Here is a 21,944-nt window from a genome sequence, read left to right as displayed (position 1 = left end):
GTGCAGTATATTCAGAATGAAATGAACCATTAAAGTATGAAACCGCAGAAAAATTGCCCTTCTCTTTTTCGGTCAGTGATGAGAACCGAGCTGTTGTGGCTGAAAAGACTTTATTGGAAATGTCACAGGCAGTGTTGGGACTAACGCGTTATTAAGTAACGCGTTACAGTAACTACGTTATTATTGTGGTAACGAGCACGGTAACTAGTTATTATGCCAAAATCAGGAACGCGTTACTCGTTACTGGGATTTAGATAGGGTCGTTACTCGTTACTTCGTGTGGTGGCTATCGCGGAGCTTCCACAGAGTCAGTAACATTAGCAAGTGGTGGAGGGCAGCAGGTGGATGAAGGAAAGGGGACACAGAAGGAAAAGAGACCCGAGGCGGCCACCGGTCCAAGTGTGAACTGAACTTCAGGTAAGAAGTTATGACCTGCAGTCTCTCTGGGTCAGATATGAACCAAGTTTAGTTGGAGTTTATTTTCGTTATTCTGACTTTTTCCGTACTGCGTGCTAGCTAGCATGACGGAGTTTCTATACAGCTGGGTGATGCTATGAAGTTAATGAAGTTGCACTTTATTTTGTTCATAAGTTATTAGAGTTGCCAACCGTCCCATCTGGTATTCAGAGAAAATATTACGCGTTTCTTATTGAGGTGAAAAGGAACAGTTTGTCCCGTAATTCAGCTACAATGGAAAAGACACAAAGCTGGAGTTATTCTGTGTCTTTGCTGCACAGCTGCCTCTCATTCTCTCATTCTCCCCCCTCCCTCTCCCGTTTCTACTTCAATCATGAAACTGATCAATGATCAGCTGATCGGCTCTCTTGTTTGTTTATCGCCCACTTTGCGCCAGAAAGAGGAAACCAGCGGATGTCGCGCTAAACAACAGCAGCACATTTAAGCTCGATCAGCTGTTGTTAGAATTTATTTAATATTAATTTCTAGTATCAGCTGATGTTTGCTGGAGCCACAGCTGTAAAGCTGCTGGTCATGATATCGGTTTGGTTATCTGGTGAGAGGGAAACATGAAGATGAAACCAGGAGATGTCCTTACTGAATCATCAGAGCTGTGATGGAGAAACAGGTTTACCTTTTAGGTGACATGAATGAGTTGAAGGGAAGTTATGAACTGTTTCTGAGAGACAAATAACACCAGGATCCTTTTCTAAGTAGCTGACAGCTGGTAACTGTGCAGGTGCAGATCTAGCAAAGTGTTGCCAGGGGGCCAGGTAGGGCATTAACAGGGAGAGGGGGGGCACAAAGAAATACTTTTCTTTCTTATTCTCATTTAAAATGTCTAGCTTTTAAAAAATAATTATCTGAATCTTACAACAAACGATTGATAGATTGATGCATAGCATCAGAACAGTGTACATCACTGTCACAACAGTGTTTGTTTTCATTCAAAGGCTTTAAGATTTTTCCTATAATGGTGGGCCAGTCTCTAGTCAAAATGCCCGGGCCAATTTTCTGTCCCAGTCCAGCCCTGTATGCAGCTCACCTGCAGTCTGGTGTTGCCTACATCTTCCTATTCAGAAGGCAGAATTTCTGAGTTCTGAGTACAATCGAAAGCACCACGACTGCAGTTTTTGTGTTGGATGTAAAAGGTGCACATGATGCTGTGACGTAGGCTAGAATCATGGCAGCAGTCAATGACGGTCCAGGCGTGGGATTTCTCTCGTGGAAATATGCACATTATCTTTTCCTTTCTATTGGTAGGTGGCACAGTGCACTTGTGGCAAGTAAGCAAGCTAGAAGACTGGCAAAGTTATGGAAGCAACACATTAACAAGAGAATTCTGAGTAAAACCAAAGTTACTTTCCCTAGTAACTAGTTACTTTGAAAGTAACGAGTAACTTGAAGTAACTGAGTTACTTTTGAGAGAAGTAACTAGTAATGTAACTAAGTTACTATTTTAAAGTAACTTACCCAACACTGGTCACAGGACAGAAAAGACCTGGGCTTCTGTGATTATATCCAGCGAGTGCTTCACATGGTTGTCCATTGATTGGTTTGCACAGTGCGAGCATAGAAGTCACAAAATCTGTCTTTAAAAAGACTGTTAAAAATGTGCAGTGCGAGTTAACATGCTTTTGTCGTGCTTTTAACATGCTTTCAAAATTTTACCTGCTAGCATGCTACACTAGTCACAACTGATGCACTGTCAAAATGTTTCAGGTGGAAATTAATTGTTTAGCTCACCATACTAAACCAAAAACCCTCACAAAAAGTTTATACTGAAAGCAGATATAGATGTACTGCAACGCACTGGACACACCTTCTTATTTAAGGGGTTTTCTGTAATACAGAACTAAAGAAACAAAAGTGGCCACTGATTTTCTTCTTGCCATTAGAGACATTCCAAACACACACATGGGACTGTAATTTGAAATGGTTTTTAATTAACAAATGGGCCTTGTCCAAAGTTATGTGGTGCAATGCAATTTTACGACTTTTTAATGTGTCTGAGACATCAGAAGTGTCAGTGTGAAACAAACAACCCTTTGACTCTTGCAGTCATCCATATAATGAGATGCAGAAACAACGTCAATTAAGACATTTTCAGTCAATGTGTAAAACTTCAATAACTCGGAGTTCCCTTGAGTACAGTCTAAAACCAATCAAAGGTTCTGATGAAAGTGGCTCTTATCAGACCAACTCCAGAAAACAGTTACAAATGACGGGGAGGATAATTTTATTAACAGTGAGAAATCCAGAAATCAGTATGGCAAAATAGCACCTCAGACTGATGCCCACATCACTGCTATACACACATCTAAATATCAACTATTTACAGAAGCCTGCATCAATCTGACCTTCATGGTTGAATTCCTGGGGGAGACTGATAAGAAGCAGAGAAGTGCTTGCATTAAGAAACAAAGAATGGGCATTAGACCAAAGAAAATATGTGATTAGGTCTGATTGGTTTTGGTTCAAGTATTTGTGAATACTGAGAAATAGATGTGCATGTGCGATTCCCATTGTGAAGCATGGAGGAGGTGGTGTGGTGCTGTGGGAATGCTTTGTGGGTGATTTATCTGAAAAGAAATGCAACACTTAAACAGCGAGGACACCAAACAAAAGCCATAGCTTTAGTTGACCTAAATGTAGCTCTGTAGGTCTTCTTGGCAATAAAAGACGTGATGGAGTATTGTGTGATAGCCTGAGATGGATACGTTTGACTGACTGTGGATAAAACAGGAGCCAGTGAGGGGTTAGCATGTAGTGACTTAAACAGTGATAAAAAAAAAGCACTCCAGGTGAGATCAAGATGTTTGCCAGTGTACCAAGTGTACAAAGGTCTTATCACTGCAAAAATAAGTAAATAATTGAAACAAACTTTGTTTTATTTTTCACATTTTGGCTTCACAATGGCCAAACAGCATGATATAAATAGTAGCAGCATAACAAGTACTAAAAGCACTGCTAGTAGCAGTGATGCTAGCACAGAGGTATGTGGAAGCAGACCGCTTGAGACCAGCATTAAAAGCATGGAAATGAAAATGGTACGAATTTGCAGGTGGCAGAGGATGGTGGGAATGAAGGGAGCACGAGGCTGGCTGGTTAGGAAAGTGCTTTAAAATGAACAACACGAGCTCTATGCCATTTGCAAAAAAAGAAAAAAGTCTGTCTCTGAGTCCAGGAAAAAACACACAAAAAGCAAATACACAGAAAAACACCGTGGGCATGAAACACGTTAAAAATGCATTTCAAGCTCAGGTACAATAGATATAAAAAAAACCCAACATGTGACAATTTTTTAAAGTATGTAAACACTTTGGATGCATGTGTCCTTTTTTTTGTATTGTGGAAAATAATTGATGCTGTCATATCTGCCAGAGTAACCAAAACCCAAAACAGCCAATGACTGCAGGGTTTTCTGTGCAGCTTATGAGCGAGCTCTGTGCCGGAGGTCAGATAAGAGCTTTGAGTATAAAATAGACTGGCAGGTACGGACATGATAAAGATTCACCACTCCAGTCGTGGCATGCTCCCACACACAACTGCACATTTCGTCCAAAATGAAAAGAGAGGGAACTACATTAAAAGTTTTTACTGTGCTTGCTGTGCTAGATTATATAAGAACTGAAGGCAGCATATTCAAATTAGAATTCTTTTGGATGTTATCTTGAAAAAGGCCTTTCTCTTAAACACCCTCATGTGACGGTGCATCTGTGATGCTTCGGTACAAAAGTGGAAAGATTCCTGAATCTGTGGCAATGCTCCATTGATTCCCTTGATTGTGCAGTTTTTCTGACGACAGAGTATGGGGTATTAATTAGGCAAATCCTCATGGAGGACCATATGAACTATACAGCAAAGCCAACAAAAACAGAATGGAACTAAAATTATCTGCTGGCAGCTTTGATAATCATTGTGTAACACTGGTTAGGTCCTGGACTACGGAAGGATAACATTCACTTTCAGAACTGAGAATACGTCATTAAAAAATTACAACATTTGCAGATGTATCATGTGACAACTGGTGATCATATGCTTTTGTCAACCATTTAGGACTTATAAATGATGGACATGAAGAACTACTGGAACTCTCTCAAACTCCAAAATGCATTTGTAGTCATAGTGGCACATAAAACCATTTGTTTGGACAAAAGACATGAAAAAGATCAATGGAACGTTATTTGGTGAAAGATGTAAAATGTTTGGACTGAAAGAGCTTTTGGCTTCAGTAAAGATAGTACTTGTTTCAGGTGAGGAGCAGGAGCAAGGCTTTTCATAGATTAGCATAATGTGCAGCTCCAACAAGTCACCCTTTCTCACTTCCATCAGGTCCTATACTACACACTCATTCTTCTCAGTCCCTGTTAAACCCCATTCTGTATGTGAGCTCACATGCTAGGAAAGGACAGAGAACTTCCAGACACCTTAAGAGTAAAATAGGTGGGACGGAAAGGGGGGCTCAGAGCTCTTTAAATGTGTACATGGCAGCACAAATAGAGAGGAAAATACAGTCTTTTTAATACCATTTTCTGCTACATAATGTTGATGGTCATTTGCGAGGGTGAAGATGAGCATGACGATAGTGTTATGATGATTAATTCATCAGGCCAGTGAATGTAAAAATACCCCACTTAGAAGCACTATATGCTATCGAGTGGTTTAATGCTTTTTGGTGCCTGTGATTATTTTGTTCAGTGCATGAAAGTATTCACAGTGCTTCCCTCACTCCACATTTTGTCGTTTTACAGCCTTATTCCAAAATGGATTCAGTTCATTTTTCACCTCAGAATTCTACACACAATAGAAACCCCATGATGACAAAGTGAAAAAAGCTTGGTTGAAATTCTTACTTTATAAAAAATAAAAAACAAAACTATAACATGCACATAAGTATTCACAGTCTTTGCTCAATACTTTGTTCAAGCACCTTTGGCAACAATTACAACCTCATGTCTTTTTGAGTATGATGTTACAAGCTTGGCCAGTTTTTGTGATTCTTCTTTGCAGTGATCACGGAGAATCTTGGCTACAAGCTGAACAGCCACAAGGAGTGGTATCCTCCATGAACAAGGAGACTATGCGATGAACAAAGGCGTGCCTGGGCAGTACAACCAGCTGCCCATACCTGAGGCCTTGGAGACGTAGCAATACTACAAGAGCTTCTGGGAGAAGGATGAAACCTATAACAGCAATGCTCAGTGGCTAATGGATCTAAGAGTAGATCACAGCAACCTCACTGAACAAGATCCAGTGACTATCACAGTGACAGACATCAAACGTCAACAAAGAGTCTCCAGTATGAAAGTTGGACAACGCCAGGCCCTGACATGATTGATGCCAACTGGCTGAAGAAGCTGACTACTCTCCATGAGCATTTGGCAGCACAAATGAACCAGCTGCTAATTGATGAGAGACACCCGGAATGGCTAACTGAAGGCCGGACAGTCCTGATCGATATATAGCACAATGCTAGGAGAGAAGGCGATGGATAGATAGTAGGACAGATGGACATGTGTGTGTGTGTGTGTGTGTGTGTATGCCACATAGAAGTCCCCAACTCCTAATGGGAGATGCCACCAAAGGGGGTTGACAACAACAGGGTAAAGTCCTGTGGGACGTCGAATCCCACACAGACAAACAGCTGCTGGCCAACCAACCATAGTAGTGGAAAAGCTGCAGTTGTGATAGATGTGGCAATCCTAGCAGACAGCACCATTACCAACATCAGTGGCTGAGGGAACAACTGGACCAGATGTGAAAGGCAAAGTCCTAAGCTGTCCCAGTGATAATAGGAGCATTGGGAGCTGTAACCTTTAACCTGAAAGAGCAACATCAGAGCTCACTGTCCAGAGTTGATGACACACATACCAACCCCCAGGGAGTGAGAGGGAGATTTTCTATTTATCCATATTTAAAAAAAACCCGAATATGATGCCTTTGTTGAGTTTTTCCATACTTTAAACAAATAACACCGGTGAAATAAAGGAATGTAGTCAACCTAAGTTTTACACAAGGAAATGATAATGATATCAATATCTCTGAATCTTCCTATTGTCTATTAATGTGCAGCAGAAGGAAACAGGCTTGTGCTCCAGTGTGTATTTTTGGTTTTCTAGTCAGTATATGGGTAAATGTTCTTGTGCAGAGTAAAGCATCTGTCCTCCATCTGGATTACCGTATATTTCAAGTCACTGATGAGTTTGTTCTAATAAGTAATATTGCTTTGTGGCAGGTGCTGAGTAATTTAGTCTTCTGTCTAGCAGAGCAAATGGCATAGTTCAGGCCTATAATTAGTAAATTTAGAGAGCAACAGTGAGACCTCAAAGAAACTGACCTTTAATTAGACTATGTATTGAGCGAACAAGCCATCTCAAAGCCATATATTAAATTACTGAAAAGAGTTATCTGAAATTAGTGAAGCTATCTAAATGAAAGATAGTGGTTTTAATTATTTATTTCCCATGTCATGTTTGACACTTTATGCGAGATGGCGTGACTCATAATTTCATGTCTTTCTTTCACTTTCCATGTCCATCTGTCCCACTATCTATCCATCGCTTTCTCTCCTTGCATTGCGCCTGCAAGATGGGTTGATAAAGGCATGCATTATTCATCTGTGTGTCCTTTCTGTCATTGCAAAGTTGAGCTCTGAGCAGAGGGGTGCAAAGCAGAACTACAATCAATCAACAAGGGTCTGACACTCACCACAATGGGATATATTGAGATGGTCTGATGGTCTTTTCACACTAGCAACAGTTTAAGTTCATTGGTATTCTGCTCCTTTCCAATGAAATCCCCAAAACACCTGCTTCAGAAAAAAAAAAAACCCTGACTGCTTCTCCACAGTGATGACAAGAATGTGGTCAAAATACTGCAAGTATGAGAGGCACTCTAAGAATCTACAGACAGCTGTGTTTGTCAAGCTGATTTTGACATAATACTAGATTGAATGTCATGTTATTAGTATTTGTATTTTTATCCAAAACCTTTCAGACTTTATCTCATGTTGACTGACACCTGTTTATGAGTTGATACATGTCAGACTCTTAGCCCTGTTGATCAGCACTCGTTCAAATCTCTCCTTCAGGCAGCCTGTTACACTACATTACTCGGTCTTTAATTTATAAAAATGATACCCAAAATAAAAAGCACAAAGTCTCACTTTTATAAACAATAATATGACAACATATTATAATAAATTTAGCAGTCTAAGTACTGGTATTAAGAAAAAATATGAAGGCTGATGGAACCCTGAACAGCATCATGCTTAAAAACCCCGGGGTAGGAAACTGCCATGCCAAGATGAAGGTATAATATTTATTTTGCATAAACTCCATTTAAGGAAATATTTTTTGCTTTCTTCAGATTTTATTTATTCAGTTCCTCTTCCCCCCGAGGACAAAGGCAGACTGTCTGTACATGACTGTCACCAAAATCCCAGAAAAGTCTGTGATAATTGGAGAGCATATGACAATGAGCCACTTGGAATTGCCAGTTTTATTTGGGATGCATTTTGCTTGAGCTTATCAGTGATATATTCATCTGCACTGGCAAATTTGTTTATGTGTGTGGCTGATTGCCTGGAAACTCAATAGCCAAATAGCACTACAGATTACCCCATGGACAATTGTAAGGGTGGTCATAAATCATTTCATTTTGATGGTCAGCTGTGTTTATTTGATGGGTTAAATCAAATGTAAGATGGAGCGTGGAGAAATGAGGAGGAGGCAAAAGGAAAACAGAACTGAAGGGCAACATACCTCAGGAAGCTCTCTTTGCTGCTGAATGTGTACTACTACTACTTCACTATATGTTATGTTTAACTTCAAATGTTATTTTGGTATCTGTGACAGGAATAACATCTGTGGAACTACAACTAATAAATATGTGGCTCTGAGAAACATTACTCTCGTTAAAATGATGTCTTGCTCAAATTAACTGGAGGAAAAGATTAAACAGTTGTCTCTTTATTGGAGTTATTCCCAGTGGATACGTTCTAATTCAGTCAAGCAGTGCCAGTACCAACAACCTCCACGTGTAACGTCCTTGTACCAAATGTAGTTATGCATTCCTTACATGCTATTAAAGCAGGAACAGAAACTGCACAATTAAAGAGCTTGAAAGTCAGTATCGGATATGACCACCTTTAATATTCAACACAGCCTGAATTCTCTTAGGCAGCTTTCTTGTCTTCAGGAATAGTTCTCCAGGCTTTTTGAAGGTCATTCAAAGCTCTTCTTTAGATGTTGGATGCTTTTTGCGCCATTCTCTGTCATGTGTCTCTGTGAACCCACACTGTTTCAGTAATTTTCGATCCAGGCTCTGGTGAGGTCAAACCACTGTGTGTTTTTCTATCCAGCTATTGCAAAGCTGCTTTCCACATCTTTTCTGTGTTAATAATTACATCAGTTTTGACAAGATCCCCAAAGTTGCTGAAATCCTGCTGCAAAGCATGGCTGAGCCGCTGCCGTGTTTCATACATGGCTGCAGAAACTTAGTGTTGTGCTTTTCACCAAACTTCCTCCATACATCAGTTTCAACCTAAGAATTTTACATTTGGATTCATTACTCCATAAAACCTGCGAACCTGATTTTAGGCCTGACACTTTTTCTTTTGTCCTCCACTTGTCCAATTTCCTCAGTTTTTTCTAAGAACACATTATAAACTATGCTGAGATACCCTCTGTCATGGTCCGTAGTGCCCGCTGGGTGACCTGTCGTTTCCACTTGTGTGAGTTGGTGTGTGTGTGTACAGCGGTTTTCCGGAGACGTCGGGCCCGCAGAGTTTCCTGCCCTTAAGCCAGACACACCTGAAAGTTAATGACACTCACCTGTTGCTGATCAGCCTCATCTGAAGAGCTACTTAAGAGCGGAGCTGAGCTTCAGTCGACGTTGGATCGTTGTGAGAAAACAGTCAGTCCCCAGCTAGTGTGTGATAGTGTTCTAGTGGAGTGGATTACGTGCGTTAACGGCAGCTTGTGTTTATTTTCCAGAGTGTTGCGGAAACAAGCGGAGGAAAGGGAGCACTTTGTACTAAGACACCGAAGGGAAAAGAAGTTCACCACGAACACTGGAGAAGTCACAGCATGGAAGCAGGGAGCGAGCGCACAAAAAGAGAAACACTCACAGAGGATCTTTGTGCTTGTTGTCATTTTATTCACTCTAAATAAATGCACTGTTCTCTGCACAGGAAGTCCTGCATTTGGGTCCTACTTTCACAACCATGACACTGGGTTTTAGGCTAACAGGCTTACCTTGTTACTTCAAAAATGCTATTTTATAATATTTAACATGTCCAAAATCCAAAAGATAACAAATAATTCAAACATCCAGAATAGGAAGCTCAGAGAAAGCAGAGCAAGGGAAATAGCAATGTGGATGGTGCGACAAGAGGAGACTCAGACAAAACATACACAAGATAACACAGGGAACAGTAACGTAAGCTGAAACTAATCAAGGACAACAAGACAAGGGAAGTAAAACTAAATGCAACGACTGTCAAAATAAAATGGGAACACCTGAAACAGAGACGAAGACTTGACAACACAATGTAAGAAAAAAAACCACACAGGAGAAGCTAGATTAAAGTGAAACACACAAAGGGGTAAATGCAAATGACAAAAATGAAACCAAGGATATAAAAATCAAAACAGTGCCTCCAAAACGCAGGACCATGACATGCAGTGGCAACTAAACAGGAAATGCCTAAAGCAAAAAGGGATGGCAAAAAACTCATGTGCACAAATGCAAATCAATTTGTCTAAAAAAAAAAGAGACTAAAGCCAAAATGTAATTACGAATTGCAAACAAAAGGGTTGTAATGCGGAATTGGTCCTCTAAACTCTCATCTGTTCCCTATTTATCAGAAAAGTCAATTTCATGGCTAATAGGTTCATTACTGTGGTCATGCTTGAAGGGATTCTCAGATAAAACTCACTCAGGAGTTGAGAACTAAGCCTCTGGAGAGCAGGTCTTAATAAGGTTCCCTATCTGTCTCCCAGCTTCTCTTTCTCATGGCAGCATTAAAGGGAAGTTAAACTTTGACCCTTTTCTTCATACAACTTCTGTAGTTGGTCCATTGTGATTGCTGTATGTGGAGCGGCTCCAAACAAGAGAAATCGTTTCTTGTGTAGAAAAGAGCACAGATTTGCCTCAGCTGCTCAATTCACTACAGACAATTTATCTCCTGTTCAGGGGGAGAGAGTTTCTGCAAAGGTCCAGCTAGACAAGATGGGTCTGTGCTGCATACTAATGACAGTCAACTGTTTCTACCACACAGCCTTGTCATCCTGCATTCCAGCCATGTTCTCATGCTGTCACGCTGCGGTGCAGATGGAGCGCTTTATGAGGCGCTGCATCGGGGTCTGCTTTGCTACAGCACGTGCAATGCTCCGACTTGTGTTTCAAATCAAATTCCTTATTCTCAGGTAGATAAGCTCAAGCCAAACACGTAATGTTGTTGTATTTGGTTTTTTAGTTTAACGTGTTATCCCTGAAAATCCTGATTTTCTAAAATGGGATAGTTGATGAATGTGAAATCCTTCCATCGCTAGCTGCACTTGATTCTTCTTAATTCCGCACACATGTGGAAGGAGCATTAACTCCAAGTGCTTTCTCAAAAAATGCCAAAAAACAAAGAAAAAAAAATCACGGCTCTTTTTCATTTGCAATTACTGTTTTAGAATCCATCTTTTTAAACAGACATTTATTAAGTCTGCACTTATCATGTGTGCATAACTTGTCTGGGCAAGGCTTTTTCATCTATCCTAATGCTCAAGTGTAATATCCATCATAAGGCTCTGGGCTTATCCTAATGAAGGTTAAATAATCCACTCCTTTGTTCCCAAACAGATTAGTTTCTCATTTTTTCCTCACTGCTTACATGTAGATCTTCTCTTCTTGGTTTTCTTTGTTAAGATCATCATTCAAGGGCACACGCATGTCTAGTTATACCAGTACCTCCAGATATGCGTACGTCCACTGATGCAACTAATTTTGTAATCTTGCAGTCCGAGTGAACAAATGAGTAGCGGTTCATGTGTGTGCAAGCTATTTGTCTGAGCAAGATTTGTGGCACTATTTAATACAGCATAACTGACCGGCATCATCAGTCTCTATTGATTTTCAATTTAAGTGGAAGATAGATCTTTAGAAGAGGGATGGAGTTAATATCTCTAGCTGCCGGTAAAAGAGAATTAAATGCATCTAAGCGTCTAAAACTGTTCGCAAGACTTCAGCATGAAGAGGTGAGTTGACAGAGTTAGAATCAATACCTTACACATTTACTCCGGCTGTAATATCTGACCGGTGTTTGTGGGCAAACGAAAATCAGCAAGAAGTCAAGAGTTTTATGAAAACTGAACCTTCTGCTGTATAAACAAGAGCACGCTCTAAGAGTTTGCACTCCTTATCAAAACAGCAATCAGCTCTATAAATAGCTTCTACAGACGGTGCTGGCCAATTATTTATGAATAATAATGGAATGACTTGCATGGAGACATGTCACAGTTCAAAATAACATCATCCATCTTTCCTTCCATCTCGGCTCTTATTGCCCAAGGGGAAGTGGTGGGAGTGGGGGTATAAGATGTTGGGAGGGGGCGGGGGTTGTAGCGTGAGAGGGGGAGAGACCTGCAAAACGCAAGGATCTGTCATTGTTTGCAATGTGTGAGGTGAATGACTGCCTGGAGTAGGATGTAGAGGCTCCAGAAATAGCAAGAAATCACGTGTTATCTTATAAGAGTGCTTCAAGAAAAATGTGAAAGTATTTTAGGTTTAAATGTATATCAATGTATAGTTTATCTTTTTCACAGTGTAAACAAGAAGGTGAATGAGGGAAACGAGGTTCCAGCGTTCAGCCACGTGTGAATAGATTCCTCATTCTTCATCCCCGAACAAGTGCGGCGCTACAACAACAGTGAGACGGTAATGTAATCAGTATGTCTCTGTCTATCAACAAGGCTATGCAGAACTCATATTAGCAAGTAAATAATATTATTTAGTAAGAAAAGCAATGGTGATAACAACTCCACGTGAACATAATTTCATCATTTAATGTCTAACCGCAGCAGTTTATTGCAGCACGCCTGTCATTAAAAGTGCTTCTAAAGGATGCTCGTTCTGAGTATAATGACCAGAGCCACCGAGGCGCATCACATTCGGGGAACTGAACAAGCTTGGGCCATCATCAAACATTACTCAGCATCAATGTTCAGTTCAGTGTATATACAAACCATTGCTGCACATAAAAGAAGTCTGTGTCATCTTTTTTTAGTGCCGCCTTATTTGCATGAAACACATTTGCAAGGATCAATGTATTTATATATGTACATGGTAATGCTGCTGAATTATATGGAACAGTAAAAAAACAAACAAACTTTAAGATACCTACACAACATCCACCATGCAGTCTGTCAGGGACCCAGTGAAGGACACCTCAACAACTACGAATCCCTAGAAGCTCCACCTTAATCCCAATCATGGTAACCAGTGCTTCACTGCATAATCTCTATTATTTGCTGAACTCCTTTAGTGTGGGATCCTGCAGTTGCCTGACAAAGGCAGGGATAATCTGTCCTTGATTTTTAGTCACACTTCATCCTTCCATCAGTCCTGCATGTGAAAGACACGTAAATCAGGGCAATGCCCCCCTGAGCTCTCCATGACTTTTCTGGGTCACGATGACAAGAGCCAAAACTGAGTCTATATATTTTTATCTACATTTCATGTCTTGCATGACAATATGGCTTTCAGTGTCTGTCAGTCCCTCTTTTTTTTTTTTTTTTGGCACACGTGCATGGTATTCTCTGTCTGCCATCAAAGAGATCAAATCAAAAGTCCTAAATAGATGACCTTATACTGGCCCAAATAACACTGATCCACATATCTCTCTCATACAGACAGACATTATTGAACAGTGATAAACTAGCCTCGGGGTGATAAAAAAAACAAAAAAAAATAGGTCAAATTGTTCCTAAGCAAGAATACTTAGATTAACGAGGACATATTCATCCCTGGACAAAGCATGTTCTTGATTGTAGGGCTGGAAATATTTGGGAAGCTCAATCCAATTACAACTCTTGTTATACTGTTCAATTCCTCTATCCGTTGGTAAACTCAAAATCGATCCTCTATTCATTAAACAGAAAAAGGGAACTAATTTTAGAGTCTTACTTGAGTAGTTCATCAAACATTGTCGGCTGCCAGCTAAGTGTTTTCTTGATTTTCTTTTTCTTTAATTAAAAAGGCTACCAGGCATTATTTGGAAGCATGTTGAAGCCTTCTATTGAAGTGTGGTTACATGTTTTTTGGTAAAATAGAAAGTGTTCTGTGTATCATGGAGTAAGTTTTGTGTTGTTCGGTATTATCGTAGGCTAAATTATATTCTTTGCTTGATGAAAATTGACTGGAATGAACTGTTTCAGTTACTGCTGGCTGGGTGACTCATTTACGATTGCTGGATTTTGTTAGTCTCTGGCAGGAATGCAATGCAATTGCATCCCTAGTCATCCACGTCAACTATTATATATAATAGTTAAAAATCACTGAAAAGCGCAGCAGCATTTTTCCATAGCATACCAGAACCTTTCTAACCACAAAACTAGAATTCTAGTCTTCATCATGAAATTGAGGAACAAATTAAAGAGAGACCAAATTAATGTAATTAAAAATAACACCAAATAACAACTTCATTAGAAACTGAAAAGCTCCCATATCCACTGATCCCTGCTGAAAACTCTGAGCTAGAACAGACTCAAACTTTGTGGGGCATTGATATAGCACATCACTTCTGCATTCATTTTGCTGAAAGCACGTGTCGCCAGAGCGCTGCTGTTCCTGAATGGTAGCAGCGCTACTCTCTGAAACTCAGCTGTGTTCATGCAGAAAGTGCTTGCTGTATCGGTTAAATATGCTAGTTTTGACACTAGATACTAACTAAAAAGGACAGTCTGAAAGACTTAACTGAGGTTAATCAATATTCTGATTTATTCTGAGTAAACTTTGAAATATTACAGAGGCCAGAATAAGTGGCATCCATGCAAAGTGATCATTCATGCTGCCACAAAGTAGTTTATAACAGCTTTGTTTGATGCAGGCATAGATGACAGCACCTCCTCTTTGCTGCCTACACTTAGTGTTTTCTTGTAAATGAAAAATCTTCACCACCTGCTACAGTAAAGCAAGCCAGCAGCCTCTAAACCAGGCCCAAACACACATCTCCTGGTCTTCTGAGTGTGTAGGCGGACAAACTCCTTTCCACTTGGTAACTGCAAGAATGTCCCCCTTCGTGTGTGAATTTCAGTACTTCCTTCTGCACAAAGCCTCTTATCTATGAATGTCATTAGAATACATGAGCATTACGTGTCTAAGGCTTTGTGTATTTGTTCCAAACTGTTTGGTACAACATGTTCGACTTCCTAGGTTCAGTATCCCTCAGAATTTAGAGGACTGTCAGAGTAGTCTATTTATGTAAAACACACTTGCCTCCAAAATGCTAATCTTAGAAGACTGTCACCAGCCCTCTCGTGCTAATAGGGTTTGTATTATAAAACTGGGGAAATGGGATTTTTATTATTCTTGTGCTTTAACTCTCACCGCACACTTTAATGTGCCTCCCTGCCTGGGCAGAACCTGCAGATTTCTCATCTCACATTGTATGGGTCAATTGTCAGGCCATAATGTGGAGCTCACAGTGATGAAAAAAATATGGTTTTAAATAGTGGAAGCTGAGTGCCAGCAAGCGAAACGGACTGAATAGCACAACCACTATCTTACTGTAACAGCGAACTTTTGGCTTTTGTGCTTCAAAGTGTTTCTTCTACAAGATTTATGCCAGTAAAGAGTAATCATTACATTACAGCATTATCTTTTGAGTAAAGTAACTTGTTAAAGCACTCTTGGATTACAAAAATTAAACATCCGTTGCATTTTGCGTGTCCTTAAAAGTATTTTACTTTTTTCCGAAACTCCTTGAAAACCCCATGTGTCATTTCCATAAAAAAAGAAAATCTGTATGTTTGATCTGATCTTTTTACAAACTTTGTCTAACATGCTGAAATCACCTCTGTGAACTCACTAAAAACAGACCAGGTGCAGATGACCTCCTGGTGCAACATAAATAAAACTGAATTTGCAATTTATATAATGTAAATATTTGTCATTATACAAAATATTGTGATGCTATGCTATATTGAACCCCCCCCTCCTTATGTTCTGCAGCATGTACAGCATATTGTAAGTTTATCTGTGATTGTAATTCCATCTCAATACATAGTAAGCTGAGCTGTGTGCTCCACCACAACAAGCCTGTTAATGTTCCCTGGACAGTTAGCCAAACTAAAAGGCAACCACTGTTGTTTCTGAGCTGTGGGCAGCAGCCTCACTACAACTGTTGCCGTGCTGAACTGGCCTCACATGTATTTCTTTGATACCTGAACCAAATCTCGTTAGCAATAAAGACTTACTGTAACAGGTGTCATTTCCCAGCAGGCAAGGTGGGCATCTACTTGGCTCCCCAGGCCTGTGAGGGGCCAAGAGGGCTAATAGACTTTAACCTACCAACCGTGGCAATGTGCAAAGTTTGCAGTAACCTTCCTAGGGGAGATCCTCTTAACTCATTCCCATTGCCAGTGGTGTTAATGATTTGAAACCCTATGACTGATGCCAGTTTGGAGGACTTTTCATTTGTGGGGTAAAAAAGATGGAGAAAAAAGGGAACTAGGGTGACCAACCGTCCTCTTTTCCCCGGACATGTACCCTTTTGACGTTCTGTCCAGGGCGTCCCGGGGGATTTTCAAGATGGATGAAAATATCCGGGTTTTCCTATAGGCCTACAGAGGACCCATATGTGCAACGTCATCAACTGCTGTGTTGTAAGTGGTTGTTCCCCGCTCACAGACGGGACAGAGCGCGGAGTGGCAGGCTGAAAAGATGCCAAAGTGCATCTTTTCAGACAAACTGCAAAAGAAATTTCCCTCGTACCATCCCGGTCGGAATAAATGGGAGGCGTAGTGCACTGTGTGCGGAGCTGGCACATACGTTTGTTTGTCTAACAAAGGTGCCAGAGATCTTGTTGCTTACATGGACACAGTAAAACATAAAAAGGCTGCGCGAGGCGAAAATTCATCTAGTAAGTTGACAGTTCTTTGTTACACCTTGGAAAAACGAGGATGCTATTGTATCTGCAGCAGAAGGTGCACTGGCATTTCATACTATGAAGCATCACAATAGCAACAGATCCAAGGATTGCACTAGTGTGTTGCAAAAAAAAAAGCATTTCCAGACTTTAACACAGCTAAAAAGTTCAGCAGTGCCCGCACCAAGACTGAAGTTATTTTCACTCTTGAAGCTAATGAAATCCAGTACTGGGGCATTTCTCAGACTTAAGTAACCATGGGACAGAAAAAATATTCCCAATCATACTTTGACTGTAAGAATGGTGGCGTGCAAACAAAATTAATAGAGGTTAATTTTGTACAAATGAAACAGCAGAAACCATTGCACAATACCTCACTGGTAATTTTTCTTATACAGATGAGGCATTATTTCTGCTACATTTTTTAATTCCAGAGGTTTTTAAGTTATTTTTTTTGCACTTGTATACTTGTAAAAGCCTATATGACATTTTTTATTTCACCATTTACTAACCGCACAGAGAAGGCATCTTTTAAATATGTTAACATTTTCTTTAAACAAACAGTATTATTAAAATTCTTCATGACTGGGCCAAGTGTCCTCTTTTTTGGAAATCAAAATATGGTCACCCTATTAACTTTAGTGTTAATAACTAAATACTGCTTATCTGTAACATAAATGCTACTAGCTTCACACTATTTCCTTTGTTTTCTTTGAAATTTAACATTTAGTTAAATTATCCAGCAGAGCAGCCTGGTGTGTCTCTCTCTGCTAGCTACCACGTGACAGTCACCTTGCATAGCTAGCAGGCTAAAACAAGCTAGTAGTAGTTATATTATTAGCACTTTGTAACTCAGCTTAGTTTTGGGCATTGTTTTCGAAATGATCTCTGCCATTAGAGTAATGTTTTACCTGCTGTTTGGCAGGACACCAGCAATAAGGTGATTGGATAATATTTTTTTTTGTAGTTAACTGATGAAAGATGTGTCTGACAGAGCTAAAAGTCAGGCTGTGAATGCAAATTTATAAAATTTAGATACATTTAGACACATACTCTAAGTTCTTGTGGAGTATTGGTGTAGATTATTGTCTTAAATGTGCAGTGTGGTGTCCGTATGTTTTCATATTTCCATGCCAGTCAGTACAGGCTCCAGTACACAAGTTTAATCACCTGTAATGGAACTATATCATTACATGTATCAAATGAAAAGGAAATAGTAAACACTGAATAGTGAACGCTGTACCCAAGAAGAATATTCCAAATTTCAGTTTAAGCAATTCTAATTATATAGATCATCAAACCGTGTATTTGTTGATATTTATTTACCCTGATATTAAAAACGTATATATTAATATTGTGCCAATAATGCAGATATGTATGCATATTACTGTAAATAACTGGGTCATTGCTACATTTTCTAAACATGTTTTCTATTTATATCACAACAATGAAGTTATTGAGAATTTTCTGACCACAACAACAGTGAAGAGAAAATCTGGCAGGCAGCCACGTGACAAGGAATGTTGCAAATGCATCAGTGATCGCAATAAAAGCGAACAGGGAAAAGCAACTTATTTTAAAACTTACCTAATTACCAAATTGTTAAACTACAAAGTGCTGCGTTACTCATTACAACAAAAAGGTAATCTGAGTACTCAAAGTACTCATTGCATAATACCATACAATGTAATTTATTTATTTAATAATTCAGTGCAAGACGCTGGCTGGATAGTGTGCAGATGACTATGATTATGCATAAGATAAATGACATGTAATGTTTTATGTGTGGTATGTGATGTTTTGCATATTAAAAAAAGACCTCTACTTAAGCGTCATCAGTTTTTAATAAAACCAGATGATCATGTCTTTAAAAAATTATTACTCCTTTTAAATGATAGGTTTCTAAAATGCAATAATATGTAACTCTCACTGCTTAAAACACACTGAAGAGAAAATTGTAGGAACTGTTACATCCCTAATCAACACCGCATCATTGACCACAGTGCAGTACAGATGAAGCACAAAAGTGAAGCGGAGACAGACAGAGATAGACAGACAGATCTAAGGGAGGGCACAGAAAGGATGCATTGAAAAAGAGTGTGAGAAAACATCAGTGCTACAATACAGTATTCGTGAATTTAGAAACGTTAAAACAAATACGATTATGCAACTGACACTGTGGGATTTGATTGCATAAAAAGTCAAAGACAGAGGAGGCAGAAGCACAGTTGTTTGAGTGCTGTGCTTTAAAGACTAGATCTGAGGAAAGAGTGGGAGCGAATGTATCCACCCTCTTAAAAAATGACACCTTGTTTTAATGTAGACAGATGGCCTGACATCATCCATCCTGACCATTTTTTCCTTGCATTTTCTTCCACATGCCCAACCTTGCACTGGACTGACAGGGCCCTGTTGCTTGCCATCTGTTTGCCACGTTTGGCACTGTGGCATGTATTTCCTTTTTGAGATCTTTCCTGTTGCGGGGCACCATCGATTACTCACTCTGCCACTCCTTCCATAAAGACAGCTTATCGTTTCTTTTTGAATCAGTTCAGCTTCTTATTCATTGTCGTACATATTCTTAAGTCTAGAGTAAATCGATCTGGGCACAAGGTAATGTAAAAAGACACTTCGAATCAGTTGTTAGATGTTTGTTTTTGCTAATGTTTCTGGTAAATTTGTCTGGAGCCAAGCAGAATCCAGTCTCATCCAAACAGCAAAAGAAATTTCAATCAATTTGTCAAGTGGAACGAAAATCTAATCTGTCTGTTTAATGATACGAAGCTCTTTTTACAGGGCCCACTAAACAGCCTGTTTGCAAGCCCTGCGCCTTCTTGGCTTATCACATCCAAACTTTAGATGCCGCCAAGAACCTCGCTCTAGATCCACACAGTCGGAGAATCAGTTTTAGAGCTATCATCACCGTACTGTTAGCTTAAGGGTTTTTTGTGTGACAACATGTGCACATTGCTTGAGAGTTGTCTGCCACATTTAAAAGTGACACAATCACTGGTCACAGGGGTAAAATGTAGATTCCCTGAGTGGTTCTAGGAGTTTGGTGGTTGCTGTTAGGGGCGCTAAGAAGGTGCTGCATGATTATAACACCCAGTAGGTCACAGAAGATCTCAGAAAAACATCGAAAGAACTGCAGCCCCCACTAGGCTCAGTTGATTTCGTGTTCATGATTCAACAATAAGAAAGAAACTGTGCAAAAAGGGAGAGCTCTGAGGTCAAAACCACTTCTTGTCTCACATTTCCCAAAACACATCAAATGATCCCCAAAACATTTGGATAAATGTTCTGTGGACTGTTGGAACAAAATCTGAACTTTTGGACAGTTTGATTTCAGTTACATCTAGCATAAAAGTAACACAGCACTTCATAAAAAGAACATCATAGCAACAGTCAAACATGGTGGCAGTAGTGTGATGGTCTGGGGCTGCTTTGCTGCTTCAGGACCTGGATGCTCAGTGTAAATGATGGAACCATGAATTCTGCTCTCTAAAAAAAAACACTGAAGGAATCAGTTTTTGCTTTGAAGGTCAACCAGACTCGGGTTATACAGCAGGACAATGATCTGAAACATACCAGCAAGTCCACTTTTGAATGGCTCAAATAAATACATAAATAAATAAAATGAAGCATGGATTTAAATCCAATTAAGCTGCTTTGGCATGACAATAAACATGCTCAAACCCTCCAATATCACTGAATTACAACAATTCTGCAAAGGAGAGTGGGCCAAAATTTCTCCACAGTGATGTGAAAGACTCATTGCCAGTTATTGCAAATGCTTGATTGCAGTTCTCGATGCCAAGTGTGAGACAACCAGTTACTAGCTTTAGTGAACAATGAATTTTTCACACAGGGGTGGTAGGTCATAGTAGCTTTTTCCCTTTAATACATGAAAACATGATTTAAACACTGCATTTCGTATTTATTTAGGTTACCATTGTCTATTATTAAAATGTGTTTGATGGATCTGAAACATGTAAGTGTGTGTTACTCACACATTCCACAATAACTGGATTTTGTTTCAAATGCTATCTGAAATCATTTTACAGTTTTTCTCAGTCGCTTTGGTGCGTTTCTCAGATCAGAATTGAAATTCTCATAACTATTAGTTCAACCTCCACAACACTCAGTCATTTGTGCACATCATAGTAGCAATTTCTCCTCTCTCTGAACAAACTGCAAATGATTTTGGACATGAATCAGTTGCTTCCATACATTTCCCTGCTGCTTTCTGACATTTCCATTTGCTTATGTCATGTCAGTCAAAAGTAATCATACCTATGGATGCTGAATAGTCATTCCCAATAAAACTAATAGTCATACATCCATTGCTTAAGTCATCACACACAAAATTGTTGAACTAGTTATCACATGCCAAATATTGGCCATCTGTCAAGCAAATCCTATACCTTTCTGTATCATTGTTCCTGGAAATGTCTCCGAAATTGAACAATTGATCTCAGGTGAATTACAGCTGTCACTCATGAGGAGGCTCTACCAAATGGGTGATTTTATGTTTACATGTATTCTACAGTGAACAAGTGACTGTAGCATATTTTTCTTTTGCACAATTCTGTAGGATTACAAACACTTCTACACAATGGAAATGTGAAACGTACGTATTCAGTGTCTTAGTTACTCCCAAGACTCCCATAACATCTACAGTGACTTTACTGCACATTTCAGATGGCTGTACAGGTAGGCCATAGTGCTGTCGTCAGCATTTTCAGGTGTCACCAATTGTTTTTGCAATGGGAAACACTGAAATTATAAACTGTCATAGTGGAAACATGACAATGCCATTTGACTATCTTGTTCATAAAGATGGTGTCAAGACTTTTCATTTTGATGGCACTGACTGTTTTGTTGACATGGATACTTGCTTTTGAGGTATGGATAATCAAGTCTGTGCATGTGACGTGCTTTTGCAGGCTATCCACTAGGTTTTGCAGTTTGCACTAATTGTTTTGGGAAATGCACTAACTGCTGTGCAAATGTTAATGGTGTTCTGAGGAACGCACCAAAGCGACTGAGAAAAACTGTAAATGGAGAGGGTAATAAGACAATAAACCCTAGTATTTATATGCAAGTGATGTCACTTACTTTTTCTTTCCATTAAAATAATATGACCTGCATATTCAGGCTCAGCCTACCTTGCTAGTTTATAAAAAGAGCAAAAAATAATATTACTAGGGCAATAGATACAGTGACTGTAAGAAGGACCCCTGCTGGAGTGCCATTTACCTAGAATCACTAAGATAGATAGATAGATAGATAGATAGATAGATAGATAGATAGATAGATAGATAGATAGATAGATAGATAGATAGAT

At 39.5% G+C, this 21,944-nt stretch overlaps 1 long non-coding RNA gene across 1 annotated transcript; it reads left to right on the top strand.

Moving 5' to 3' along the window:
* Positions 1-207: 207 nt before the first annotated feature.
* LOC143419650 (uncharacterized) lies at positions 208-9,594 on the top strand. The gene is made up of 3 exons (XR_013099662.1): positions 208-417; positions 9,218-9,375; positions 9,456-9,594. It is a non-coding gene; the product is annotated as an uncharacterized LOC143419650 (long non-coding RNA).
* Positions 9,595-21,944: the final 12,350 nt, after the last annotated feature.

Source organism: Maylandia zebra, linkage group LG7 (genome assembly GCF_041146795.1).
Source record: "Maylandia zebra isolate NMK-2024a linkage group LG7, Mzebra_GT3a, whole genome shotgun sequence".
NCBI classification, from domain to species: domain Eukaryota; kingdom Metazoa; phylum Chordata; class Actinopteri; order Cichliformes; family Cichlidae; genus Maylandia; species Maylandia zebra.
This window is presented reverse-complemented; position numbering and strand designations above follow the sequence as displayed.